Source organism: Lithobates pipiens, unplaced genomic scaffold (assembly GCF_037356315.1).
Source record: "Lithobates pipiens isolate NorthernLeopardFrog02 unplaced genomic scaffold, aLitPip1_a1.2 Scaffold_1, whole genome shotgun sequence".
Classification (NCBI taxonomy): Eukaryota; Metazoa; Chordata; class Amphibia; order Anura; family Ranidae; genus Lithobates; species Lithobates pipiens.
In genome coordinates this window covers 38,605,357-38,618,299 of record NW_027507685.1, presented here as the reverse complement: position 1 = coordinate 38,618,299, position 12,943 = coordinate 38,605,357, and positions in this window count along the sequence as shown.

The following is a 12,943-nucleotide window of genomic DNA, read 5'->3' as shown; positions in this document are numbered from 1 at the left end:
GCCACCTTAAAGCCTAGTACACACGGGCCGAATGTCAGGTGACATCGGCCAGTTCAATAAAAACCGACTGACATTCAGCCCATGTGTTTGGCAGCCGGTCCAACAGAAGTCGGCCGACCGGCTTAGGATCAGCACTCTCAGTCATTGGCTGAGAGTGCTGACCAGAGTGCTCTGGTGGGGGGAGGTGCCCCTCTGTCAGAACACAATAGCTCAGCGGGGGAGATCTCTGTACTAACATTGGATTGTTAGTGCAGTGGCTCTGACCAGAGCTGTCCGTTTTTTTTTTTTTATTCAACTCACTGGGTTAAACAGAAAAAAAAATAATGGTGTATATTAGGATTAAGGCTCTGCTATGTTATACAGTGATATCCAACAATGAACAATGAGAAAACCCTGAAAAGCTGAGAGTGCAAAAAGATGATCTCATCAGTGTGTTACTGCATCCTCATTGTGTATTCACAGGCCATGGCTGGTCTTAAACTGGGCTTTATTGCTCAGCTGCTCTGTAGTCTGCAGAAAGCTCTCTTTTCAGGACCTGACTGGGATACTGTATCTGGCAAATATACCTTTGCTAGATAAACCTTTCATAATAATTCATACCAGGCATAAACTAAAGATTTATTAATGGTTGTTCACTTCACAAAGAAGGTTGCCTTTGCAAGAGAATTTCCCCAGTGAATGTGGTAAAGTTTCACATTGCAAAGAATACCCAATTTTATGCAAAGAAAATTAAAAAAAACGACAGCATTTTTTCTTGCACCTGATTGGATGATGGAAGTCAACAGCGCTTCACCTGATTCACGAAGTGCAACTTCCCTTACAAAGTGAACAGTCTATTTACCATATATAACTCAACCCCAGTATATTTCCAGAATGTAAATGATCCTTGTAGCGTACCAGACCTGTTTAATCAACAGCCTTATTGAACATTTGTTAAGATTGCCTTCTGATGTTTTATTCCCAATAAAAATACAACTGAGCAGAATGAAAGAATTGTGCTACCAAAGATAAACAGCAAAGGCACTATCACCATGTAATACTAATATAAACGAATCGTAAAAGAGCAGCTTAAAATATACCCATACAATTAAACCATAAAAAAATGTATGTGCATGTACTATATAAATTATGTTTTCCTTACGGATGGAAAATGTTCATTATTACTGATCACATAGAATGATTCTGATAAGTGCTTTTTACATAAATGAGCACTGTCAGCAATATTTCTTATTAAAGCATAGTTTGTGATAAGTGCTAAAAATGCAATCAACCACTATGTACCCAACCACACAATACAATAGAGGAACTTAGAAAAATTGGAGGTAGAAAATGACCTTCCTTTTGTTGGGTCTGCTTTTGTGTTGTATTAAAGGTAAAGGTAACTGGTACATAATTGCAATACAAAGTATTACTTTTGGGTCACATAGAAAATCAGGTTTTCTGAAGAGTGCTGAATACAAAGTATCACTGTGGGCATTATGGTCAACATAATATCAAGGCATGAAAAGCTCTTACCAGAGAAGCTCTTAGCAGACTTTTACTGCTTATTCTCTAGCATTGTGAAATGTATTATCTTTTAGCCCTTTCATTGTAAGAGTTTTGTGGCAAATATAATTTATAAAACCAAATATTTTACTAAAGTTTTTAACCCTTAACAGCAAAAAGAACTTTTTTAGTGCAGTTTTTATGAAAATTTAAGATTTAAGAAAATAACCCTTTGAAAAAATTAATAAATAAATAATTGTATGCTATAACATAAGTGCTTGTCAGTGTTGGTTATCACCACCCATAAGGGTAGGCATGAACAACCCAAGTATTCTATAGAGTTGTTGAAATAGGGAAAGTTTTGGATATTTATAGATAGGGGTGAACTAAATTAAAATGTTTCAAAAGTGTGGTAAAAAAGAAATTAGGACTATTAATGAACTTTAGCATTAGATGAGTTTGACCTGAACCCAATGCACTTTCTGGCCAGGGAAAGCTATTTTTCTTTAGATTCTTCTATTTAATGCATCAAAATGAAATACATTATTTCACATATACAAAATAATCAAACAGGACAATCACAAAGGTAAAATCACATCACCTTTTATCACACAAAATAAACACTTCAACAAATCATATCCACTCATAGTCCCATCTATGTTACATGCAAAACACAAACCAAACCTACACAAAAAGGAGGCGGGGCTACAGATGTGTATTGATCTTGTGTTTCTTCGTAAACTTATGACAGTTCCTGAGTTGGTGTACGATAATAAAAAGTCTATTACATATAATAGGATTTTTTAATACAGCTTACCTGTAAAATCCTTTTCTTGGGAATACATCACAGGACACAGAGCCTTAATTACTTAATGGGTTAGATAGTCACCTGCAGTGATTGGACACTGGTTGACCCTAATTAAGGAGAGTTCCTCCTCTATATAATCCCTCCCTTATGGGGAGCACCTCAGTTTTGTAGCAAAGCAATAAGTCTCCATGTAAAACCTGTAGAGGGGTGGGAGCTCTGTGTCCCGTCATGTATTCCCAAGAGAAGGTCGATATTTGGACTTTGATAGTGCTAAAACCATCAACTTCATCTCTATGCCTAACTGAAGAAAGGCAAGAATCCTGCTAATGACATACTTTCTAGGATACCACCCCCTGGATTCACACCAGGAAACATATTCTTTCCAGATTCTGTAGTAAATGAGCCTGGAAGCCGGATTTCTGGCATTAACCAAAGTGGAAAGGACTGAATCCGAGAGTCCATGGCCTTTTAGAATGTGGGTCTCAGCAGCCAAACTGTCAAATTCAGATTTTGTAAGGCAGGATGGAATATTGGACCTTGTGAGAGTAGGTCTGGACGTAGCGGAAGAACCCAAGGCTTCCCTACTGCCATCTTAAAGATCTTTGCATACCAGGGTCGTCTGGGCCAAGTCAGAGCCACTAGAATAACTGACTTTGCTTCCCTTTTGACTCTCCAAAGGAACCACAGAAGTAGCGAAATTGGAGGAAATGCATAGATCAGATTATACTAATCCCATGGCACCATTAAGGCATCTGATCCTTGAGCAAGTAGATCTTTTGTTCTTGACACAAAGCTGTCCAGCTTCCTGTTGAATCTGGACACGAATAGTTCTACATCCGGGGTACTCCACTTTTGATATATGATCTGAAATATGTCAGGTGTAGAGACCATTTCCTGGACACAGTTGCTGGTGGCTTAGAAAGTCCGCCTGACAATTTTCCACCCCTGGAATAAAGACCGCAGATAGGCAAGGAATATGCCTTTCTGCCTAGACAAGAATGCGATTCATCTCTCTTTGGGCATCCAGACTTCTAGTGCCTCCGTGGTGATTGATATAAGCCATTGCTGTGGCATTGTCGGATTGTATCCAGACAGGATGACCCTGTAGTCTGAAAGACCAGACTCTGAGGGCTAGATAAACTGCCCGGATCTCCAGAATGTTGATGGGCAAGAGCTTCTCGGTTGCAGACCATTTTCCCTGGGTACACGCTTCTTCGAGAACCGCTCCCCAGCCTGTCAGGCTGGCACCTGTGGTTATGATTTTCCATGTTAGTGGGGGAATGGATTTTCCTTTTAGGAGATTTCTGGTCCGTATCCACCAATTGAGGCATTGGCGTACCCCTGGGGATAGGCATATTGGAAGATCTAAGGTTTGAATCCTTTTGTTCCAGGCTGAGAGGATATCTCTTTGTAAGGGCCTTGAATGAAACTGAGCATAAGGAACGGCTGCGAAAGAGGCAACCATTTTTCCTAAGTAGCCTCATACATAGCCAAATGGAAAGATTCCTTTTTGCTATGACTAGTTGGACCAGATTGTTTATGGTTTCATCCTTTGCTCTGGGTAACAACCACACTGTGGTTCATGCGCGCTACAGATTGCTCTATGAGTAGCAAATCGTCTAGATCAGCTGTCGCCATTATGCCCTGGGCCCTTAGGTTTGCCAAAGGAGGGGCTAATATCTTTGCGAACACTCGAGATGCAGTAGCGAGACTGAAAGGCAGGGCCAGAAATTGAAAATGGTGCTGATATACCGCAAACCTTAGATATCCCGCCCTGAAGGGTGGAGATTACTGAACGGATTGACTGCATGCGGAAAGGTCGGATGTGCAGAAATTGATACAGGTATTTTTGATCCAGGATGGGTCTGACATCCCCGTTTGATTTTGGAACCGTAAAGAGGTTTGAGTAGCTTATTTCTATTACCACTCCTTGGGATAACAGATGATCTAAGGCCCGAAACAGAGACCTTCTTTTTGCCGGATTTTTGGGGACCCTTGACTTTAGGAAGCGGGAAGGTGTAAGCTCTTGGAACTCCAGTTTGTAGCCCAGAGACACAGTGGAGGTTACCCATCTGTCTTGAATCTCTTCCCGCCAGGCCTCTGAAAACTGCAGAAGCCTTCCCCCTTCATAAGGAGGCTTTGGGGTTCTGTTTAAAAGATGTTTGACCCCAAGACTTCTTTTGCCCTTGGGTGCGGCCTTGGGCCTTTCCTCTAGTACTAGAGTGGGGAGGCCATCGCCACTGCCTGGAGTTTGAGGCTCCAGGGGAAGGAGAAAGAGAACATTTAAAAGATGAACGTTTACTCTTTTTAAACAGCAAAAATGTACACTTACCACCGGTTATTTTCTGGATGTATTTATCCAGCTCATCTCCAAATAGACGCTCCCCTTTAAACGGGAATCCAGTTAAATATCTCTTGCATGAGATTTCAGCTGTCCAATGCCTAAGCCAAGGGGACCTGCACATATGTACCAGCAGGAGGGACAGACGTCATGCTGCTGAACAGAGTCAAAAATGGCATCAATTGAAAAACACATAACCTTAGGAAAGTCTCCGTAATTCTCTGCTTCTTCACTGGGAAGGAGGCTAAGCATCTGCTTAACTTGTTCCTTGAGGAACTGGCACATGCCAACTGCTGTGACTGTAGGTTGGACTGCAGCACCAGTCAGAGGCATTCCAGCTTCTTATCAGTTAGATCTTTGAGTCCCTGAGCATTGTCCAGAGGATAGGTCAGGCTCTTATTCACACAAGAAATTGCCAAGTCAATGGCTGGAACCCCCCATTTCTTGGTAAAACCTTCTTCCAAAGGATAAAGCATAGAAAACCTTTTAGGAGGGGAGAACAATTTATTGGGATGCTCATACAACAATTCATCCATCAAAGGATGAATTGGAAAGGTATATGCAGCCTAAGGGGATTTTTGGGCCCCTAGGGAGAAAACAGAGGTTGAGGCAGCCTCAGCAGGGGTCAATCTGAATGTGGCATGCAACAATTTAGTACTAAACCTGCTTCCTGAGGGCCTGAGAGGTAGAAGAGGACTCCTCCTCTTCCTCTGATTCATCCAACTGCTCTTGATCCCTATCCCCGGATAAGGATCTTTCCTCTTTGTCAGAAGAATCATCTGAGAGAGAAGCTAGCGCAGAGGGAGGGGATCTACCCCTTTTCCTGCTATCTTTTAAGGAAGCTGTGACAAAGCTAGTTATCCTTCCTTCCAAACCCTCCAAAGCAATCTTTAATGAGTCTTCCGTGACATATACAGGGACTACTATATTAGGAGCGGCTGGCAGGGGCACTGACTCATCCTGTGAGGCTGGCTCCAGTCTTGCAGGGGGGATGGTAACCTACAGGCATTTTTAGAACCCCTAGATGTAGGCGGTGATGCCTTGGTGCCTTTATTACCTCCCTTTGAAGTCCTCTTACGAAGAGACATAGTCCCAAGCTGCAAATAGAGGTACTAGTACATATGCAAACACTGTTGTGCTATAGTCTCCCAACATAAAATATATGCTAATACCGCACAACCGTATGCTGAGTAGGTGTCTTATGTTTGCCTGGATCCAATCACTTGAGATGCTTACAGCTCACAGCTCTGTGTCCTCCGCTTACAAGAGCTCTGATGCTCTTGGCTTTTCAAACTTGCTGCCTGGTGCCTGTGCACTGGCGCGCCATGCACCCACATGTGCATGGTGCCGCAACCACCCCCCCTTCCCACTGAGCTAGCTGTAAAAGCGCGCCCCTGTGCACGCACACGAGTAGGACTGTCATGGCAGTGGCTGGGAAACAGGAAGGGAGAAGAGCACCACTCAAAGGCACTGCCTGGCCTTTCTGGGACCGTGAGACTACGTGGAACCCCTTTTTGTATGCAGATGTGGCAGAGCCTGCAGCGGAGGAGGTGAGCGGCTTGACAAACCAACTTCACTGAGCGTGTATCCTGGATGGCATGTAAGTATACACCAGGTTGCCTCTTACTCCCTCTAGTGGTGGAAACCAGGTAAGACATACAACTACTCTTAGAAGAAATCCATAATATATAACATATAGGATTATCTTCACTTACCTATCCTCGTCGCAGGAACTCCTGTAAAACAGACAGATTCCAACCTTCACCCATCATGGCGGGCAGTGTTGTGCAAACCTTTAGGGATTATGGGTTCCTATTTTAGGATCCTTTTACCTGGACCTGTAAAAGACTCTGCCAGAAACTTTCATGCCACTGTTGTATAGTACACCAAGTCTGGTTCTTCCAGAGACATTACAGGCAAAACCTTGTTTCACGAGGCCCAGGTACCATAACATCTTGGGCGTCACAAATATCGACCCGAGATATGAATACGATTTGTATAGCTCCTAGACCCCTGCAGGGATCATCAATCAGCAATTCTTTTCTTCTTTGCACATGTTTTACGTGGCCAACCACCTTAGACACTGGCAAAAAAAACAGAGGTGCTCCCCATAAGGGAGGGGTTATTTAGAGGAGGAACTCTCCTTAATTAGGGTCAACCAGTGTTTAATCACCACAGGTGACTATCTAACCCACTAAGTAATGAAGGCTCTGTATCCCGTGATGTATGAACATATGACATTGTTAAATACATTACACAAGTAAAAACATCAACAGTCTGAAGAGATGGGGAGGAGGCGGGGCTACAGATGTGGGTTGATCTTGTGTTTCTTTGTAAACTTATGACAGTTCCTGAGTTGGTGTACGATAATAAAAAGTCTATTACATATATACAATTTTCCAATTTAAAGGGATAGGTAGGACCAGGAAACTCAAGGTGTCCCTGTCCCCACATCTACTCCTTTTTATTTCATCCAACCTCTCCCACCTCTCCATTTGCATCTTTTTTTTATGAATAAGTATATAGGGAAACAGAGGGGGGAAAAGTTGTAGCAAGAGAGACCTAGGGAGGAGAAGGGGAAAAAGTGAAAGGTAAGAAGGAGGAGAGTGCAGGGATGTGGGTTCTGGAAACGGGGTATAAGAGGGCCCAGATTGAATCAGGACAGTCCAGAGTTTTGGGTACGTGAGGAGTTTTACTCCTATTAGGAGGCTCTAAGAGCAATTCCTTCAGAGGAAACTATAAATTGTTTCTATAGCGCCCAAGTCTTATTGTATTTTTCTTGCTGGTGTTTGGCAGTAAGTACCAAGCACTCCATTTTGCTAATATCTTCCACTCTTTGGATCCAGTGTGCCACTGTAGGTGGTGACTGACTTTTTCAACAAAGTGGAATGCAGGCCTTCACTCTATTTAACAGGTGATGCACAATTGACTTTTTGTATAGAATTGCCGATATGGTAGAGACATGTAACAGAAAGAAGGCTGGATCATCAGCAATAATGTATTTTGTGAACTGCTGAATTCCAATATATTATTTACATAACAAACCCAAAATATAATGTGTGAAAAACTATTCCTACTATTAACTGTCCCTCTACCCTGTTCCTACAATAACAAAACACTCCTGTTCTCTGCCCTTCATTCTGTCTCTTCACCTATATACTGCACTTACCCGGCAAAGTATAGGAACAAAAATTTGTACACAAGCAAACAATATTTCTATGATATATAAAAGATATACAGTCCATCTGGTTCAACCAATAGAAAAAAAGAACACGCACTCAAATAGAAAACCTCCATTTACACAATTCTATTTCCCCAAGGTGGATCCAGAGAAAGGCCAAAATAGCTTAAAATAAAAAAAAAAATCTCCAGCTGGGGGGTGGGGGAATCCTTCCTGGTTTCCTAGGTGGCAGTCAGATATTCCCTTGATCACCTACCAGGTGTTATTACCTATACATATTGATATCCAGTTACAGTATATTTTGTGCATTTAGGAAAGAATCCAGCAAAATACACCACAAAAGAGAACAAAAAACAAGGAACAAAAAAAAAAAAGAGACCTAAGCTTTTGTCTTCACACAGTTCACAAACATACACTATGCCCTTTGCTTCCTTTTTAATTAACTTACATAACCCATACATCAACATGTCAAAACGTTCACTCCAATCAACCCTTTTATCAATTTATTCAATCTTTGCCACATTTCTTTTGCAAAGCCACAATATATGCAATATATTGTTGTCCCCTCCCTCTACACTCATCTGGGGGACATACTTCAATATCAACCAACCTTCTCCACCTCTGAAACATTCTTGTAGGTAAGCAATTATGCACAGCCATCCATACAGTGGCCTTTTTATTTCTACTACATACATTCCTCCAAACCACACATTCTTGCTTTGTATCTCACTCAATCCATTAATCATCTTCTTATTCTTTTTGTTCTCTATCATTCCTATCATTTTCTTGCTCTCACACATTTCCCTATTCACATCACCCAAAATTGACCTCCTCCTTCTTCTCTCTATCCTCACAAAAACAAAGGTGCATTAAAACAGAAAGGCTTCCACAGAGCACATGCATTCACACAACACCTCTTTAATACTCCTCTTCCCATATGCTTCATAAACGCAGCCAAATTGTCTTTCTAAACTAATCCTCATATTCATAGTTACATACTTTATCATCAAAAATCTCTAAATACACATCCCTCCTTTTCCTCCATTCATCCCTCTTTTTCACACGTTTTCTCTCTCTTAAAGCGGTTGTATACTCTTTTTTTTTGTATTTTTACCTACAGGTAATCCTATAATAAGGCTTACCTGTAGGTAAGATGAATATCTCCTAAACCTTTACTTTTAGGAGATATTCACTTTGCATGCAGCCGCTGACGTCAGCGTTGCATGCGCTGTGAAGGTCCGGCTGAAGGTCTGGCAGATGCTGCCGGACCTTGCTGGAAAGAAGTTACCCGCACGCATGCATGGGAGTGATGACATTTCGGCTCAGGCCACTCATAGTGCTGGAGCCGCAAACCCGGAAGACACGCTGAGGGTTCAGCTCCCTCGGCGTGGACCAGGATCAGCTGCCGACACCTCGCTCTAAGGTAAGTATTTCATAATGAGCTAGTATGTGGTGCATACTAGCTCATTATGCCTTTTGCCTTACAGGTTTTAAAAAGGGGGGTATACAATCACTTTAAAGAGGAAGTAAACCCTGATGAGTTTACTTCCTCTTTCATTCCTTGCAAAGATAAAGCATAATGGACTACTATGCATCGCATAGTAGTCCATTATGTGTCACTTACCTGACACAGGAGCCAGCGATGTCACCGCTGTCCCCTGTAGTCCGGCGCATCCATCTTCTCGGTGGGTCTCGCCGCTCCGCCGCTGTCATTTGTTGAAGCCGCGATGACGTCACGCACGCACGGGAGCCGCCACGGGCGGCATATTCGCCCTTGACGGTGCCATGCTCAGTGTGCCTGCGCGCCGCTGTCAACGGTGCATGCGTCGTAGACAGCGGTGCCTGTCTTTCGGTAAATATCTCCTAAACCGTATAGGTTTAGGAGATATTTCTTGGACCTACAGGTAAGCCTTAATCTAGGCTTACCTGTAGGTCAAAGTGTGTTGTAAGGGTTTACAACCACTTTAAGTTTTTTTATTTTAGAGGACCAAAAAAAGTTAAAACACATCTTCACAATTTTTTTAATGCCCTATCCAGGGAAGGCAAATATACTGTAACAATACAAAAATAGGTAATAATAGTGTCTTTATAATAAGTCACATTATGCATATATCCAATCACACTCATATATCTGCCCCCACTTACAACATACAGGGGACAGAGGAAACTTCTGCCTTACAGCAGACCTGATTTTCACATCCACTCTCAAACACCCATTAACCTGTTCCTGACCAGCCGCCGCAGTTGTACTGTGGCAGGCAACACACAGATCCCAGTTCTCTGAGGAGAGAAGTGACAGATCATCTGTTCATACAAAGTACTAGTCAGTCCCCTCCCCCCTTAAGTTATAACACACACTAGGGAACACAATTAACCCCTTGATCACCCCCTAGTGTTAACCCCTTCACTGCCAGTGACATTTTTACAGTAATCAATGCATTTTTATAGCACTAATCGCTGTAATAATGCCAATGGTTCCAAAAATTTATCAAAATTGTCTGATGTGTCCGCCATAATGTTGCAGTTACGATAAAAATCACAGTTTGCCTCCATTACTGGTAAAAAAAAATAATAATAATAAAAATTCTATAAATCTATCCCCTATTTTGTAGACGCTATAACTTTTGCACAAACCAATCAATATAGGCGTATGAGCCTGAAAATGTAATTATCTTCTGGTGGGTGGACTATATTCACTTTTTAGATGATTAGACGAGTCACTTATTTTTAGATGTGAACCAATACATTCACTTAGTGACGGTGATTTGTGTAATTCATGTTATTTGTGCTTATAATATATAGCACATTGATCCACACAGGATCACTTAGTATTTTAGGTAGTGTGTGCTGACAGGTAACACAGGTAATAGCGCTACGTGCAATCAATTATTTGTTTTATGTTTAAAACGAGATGGGATGCACCTATATATGTTTGATATTTTTGTGAAAGTAGCAGCTGAGTTTTAGAGTTGGGGTAATTTGAGCGCTGTGATGATACACTAGGTGGAGGGATTACAATTTGTGTATCCATAGAAAAATATGGGCGTATTGTAATTTTTATTACCAAAAATATGTAGAATACATATCTGCCTAAACTGAGAAAAATTTGCTTTTTTAAAAAAAAAATATGGGGATAGTTATTATTATTATTATTATATTGGGTTTTTTTCAAAATTGTCGCTGTTTTTTGTTTATAGCGCAAAAAAATAAAAACTGCAGAGATGATCAAATACCACCAAAAAAAATCTCTATTTGTGGGAAAAAAGGACGTCAATTTTATTTGGGTACAATGTCGCATGACCGCACAATTGTCAGTTAAAGCGACGCAGTGACAAATCACAAAAAAATTGTCTGGTCAGGAAGGGGGTAAAATCTTCAGAGGCAGAAGCGGTTGACTTGCACTCTACTCACTATTCCTCTATACATACACTTAATTCACCCAAGCATTTTATCAGGTATCCCTATTCTGTTCAAATATTTTGTCCAACATCTTAAACATATATGCTTGCACCACCCTATCATAAGCCTTCTCAAAGTTAATTGCTAGTACTGCCATCTATTGATTCCCATCCATACACCACCACAACACACCCCTCAAACACATCAAAATGCCAGCATTTATTCTTTATGGTACTGCTCATACTTGCTTTTTACCCATCAATCTATTAAATACACACCTCAATCTACAGTATCTGCTATATTTTGAATATTTTTTAAAGTCTGCATTTAGAAATCTCCAGATCCTTAAATCCTTTTTATGTTTCTTTCTAAATAATAAAACAGTGTTACTTTCATGCATAAACACAAACAACCTACCATATTCCAGTATTTTCACATATACTGTACATCCAACAAACCACCTATAACCTCCTAAAATGCGCAATTGCATTGTGCACTGATGAGCTGTCATGTTGGAATAGGAAGGGGCCATCCCCAGACTGTTTCCACAAAGTTGGGAAGATGAAATTGTCCAAAATGTCTTGGTATGCTGACGCCTTAAGAGTTCCCTTCACTGGAAATAAGGGGCCAAGCCCAACCCCTGAAAAACAACCCCACATCATAATCCACCCTCCAACAAAAGATTTGGACCAGTGCATAAAGCAAGGTCAATAAAGGCATGAATGAACGAGTTTGGGATGGAGGAACTGGACTAGCATGCACAAAGTCCTGACCTTAATCTGATAGAACAAATTTGGAATGAATTAGAGCAGAGTTTGCGAGCCAGGCCTTCTCGTCCAACATCAGTGCCTGACCTCACAAATTCCACTTCTGGAAGAATGGTCGAACATTTCCATAGACACATTCCTAAACCTTGTGGACAGCCTTTCCAGAAGAGCTGAAGCTAGTATAGCTGCAAAGGGTGGGCCAACTCAATATTGAACCCTAAGGACTAAGACTGGGATGCCATTAAAGTTCATGTGCGTGTAAATGTTGAACAAGAAGGCATGGCATGCAATTTCCACTCTAATTCATCCCAAAGGTGTTCTATTGTGTTGAGGTCAGAACTCTGTACAGGCCAGTCACGTTCCTCTATTCCAAACTCATCCATGTCTTTATGGACCTTGCTTTGTGCACTGATGCGCAGTCATGTTGGAACACCGGCTGTATCAGGGGAGTGCGCCCGCAGGTCAGCGGCGGATCCAGGGGGGGCAGCGGGGCAATTGCCCCCTCCGAGAATATGCCCAGCGGGTGTCAGCGCGGCCGGTTCTGCGGGTACCTGCGGCCGGTTCCGCGGGTACAATCACGGCCGGTTCCGCGGGTACCGGCGGCCGGTTCCGCGGGTACCAGCGCGGCCGGCTACGCAGGTACCCGCGGCCGTTTCCGCGGGTACAATCGCGCCCGGTTCCGCGGGTACCAGCGCGGCCGGTTTCGCGGGTACCCGCGGCCGGTTCCGCGGGTGCCAGCGCGCCTGGTTCCGCGGGTGACTGTGCAGAGTGGACGGGTGAGGGAGGGCAGCTGGGCGGCTTAGGAGGGCTGCTGGCCAATCAGGAAGCCAGCGGGCAGGGGAGCAGAGAGATGACATCATCTCTCACTGCCCTGCATCCCTCCAGTTCCGCCCTCACTGTGCAGGAAGCTGTGTGCAGCAGAGAGATTTCATCATCTCCCTGCTGCCTATCTTCACTCTGGA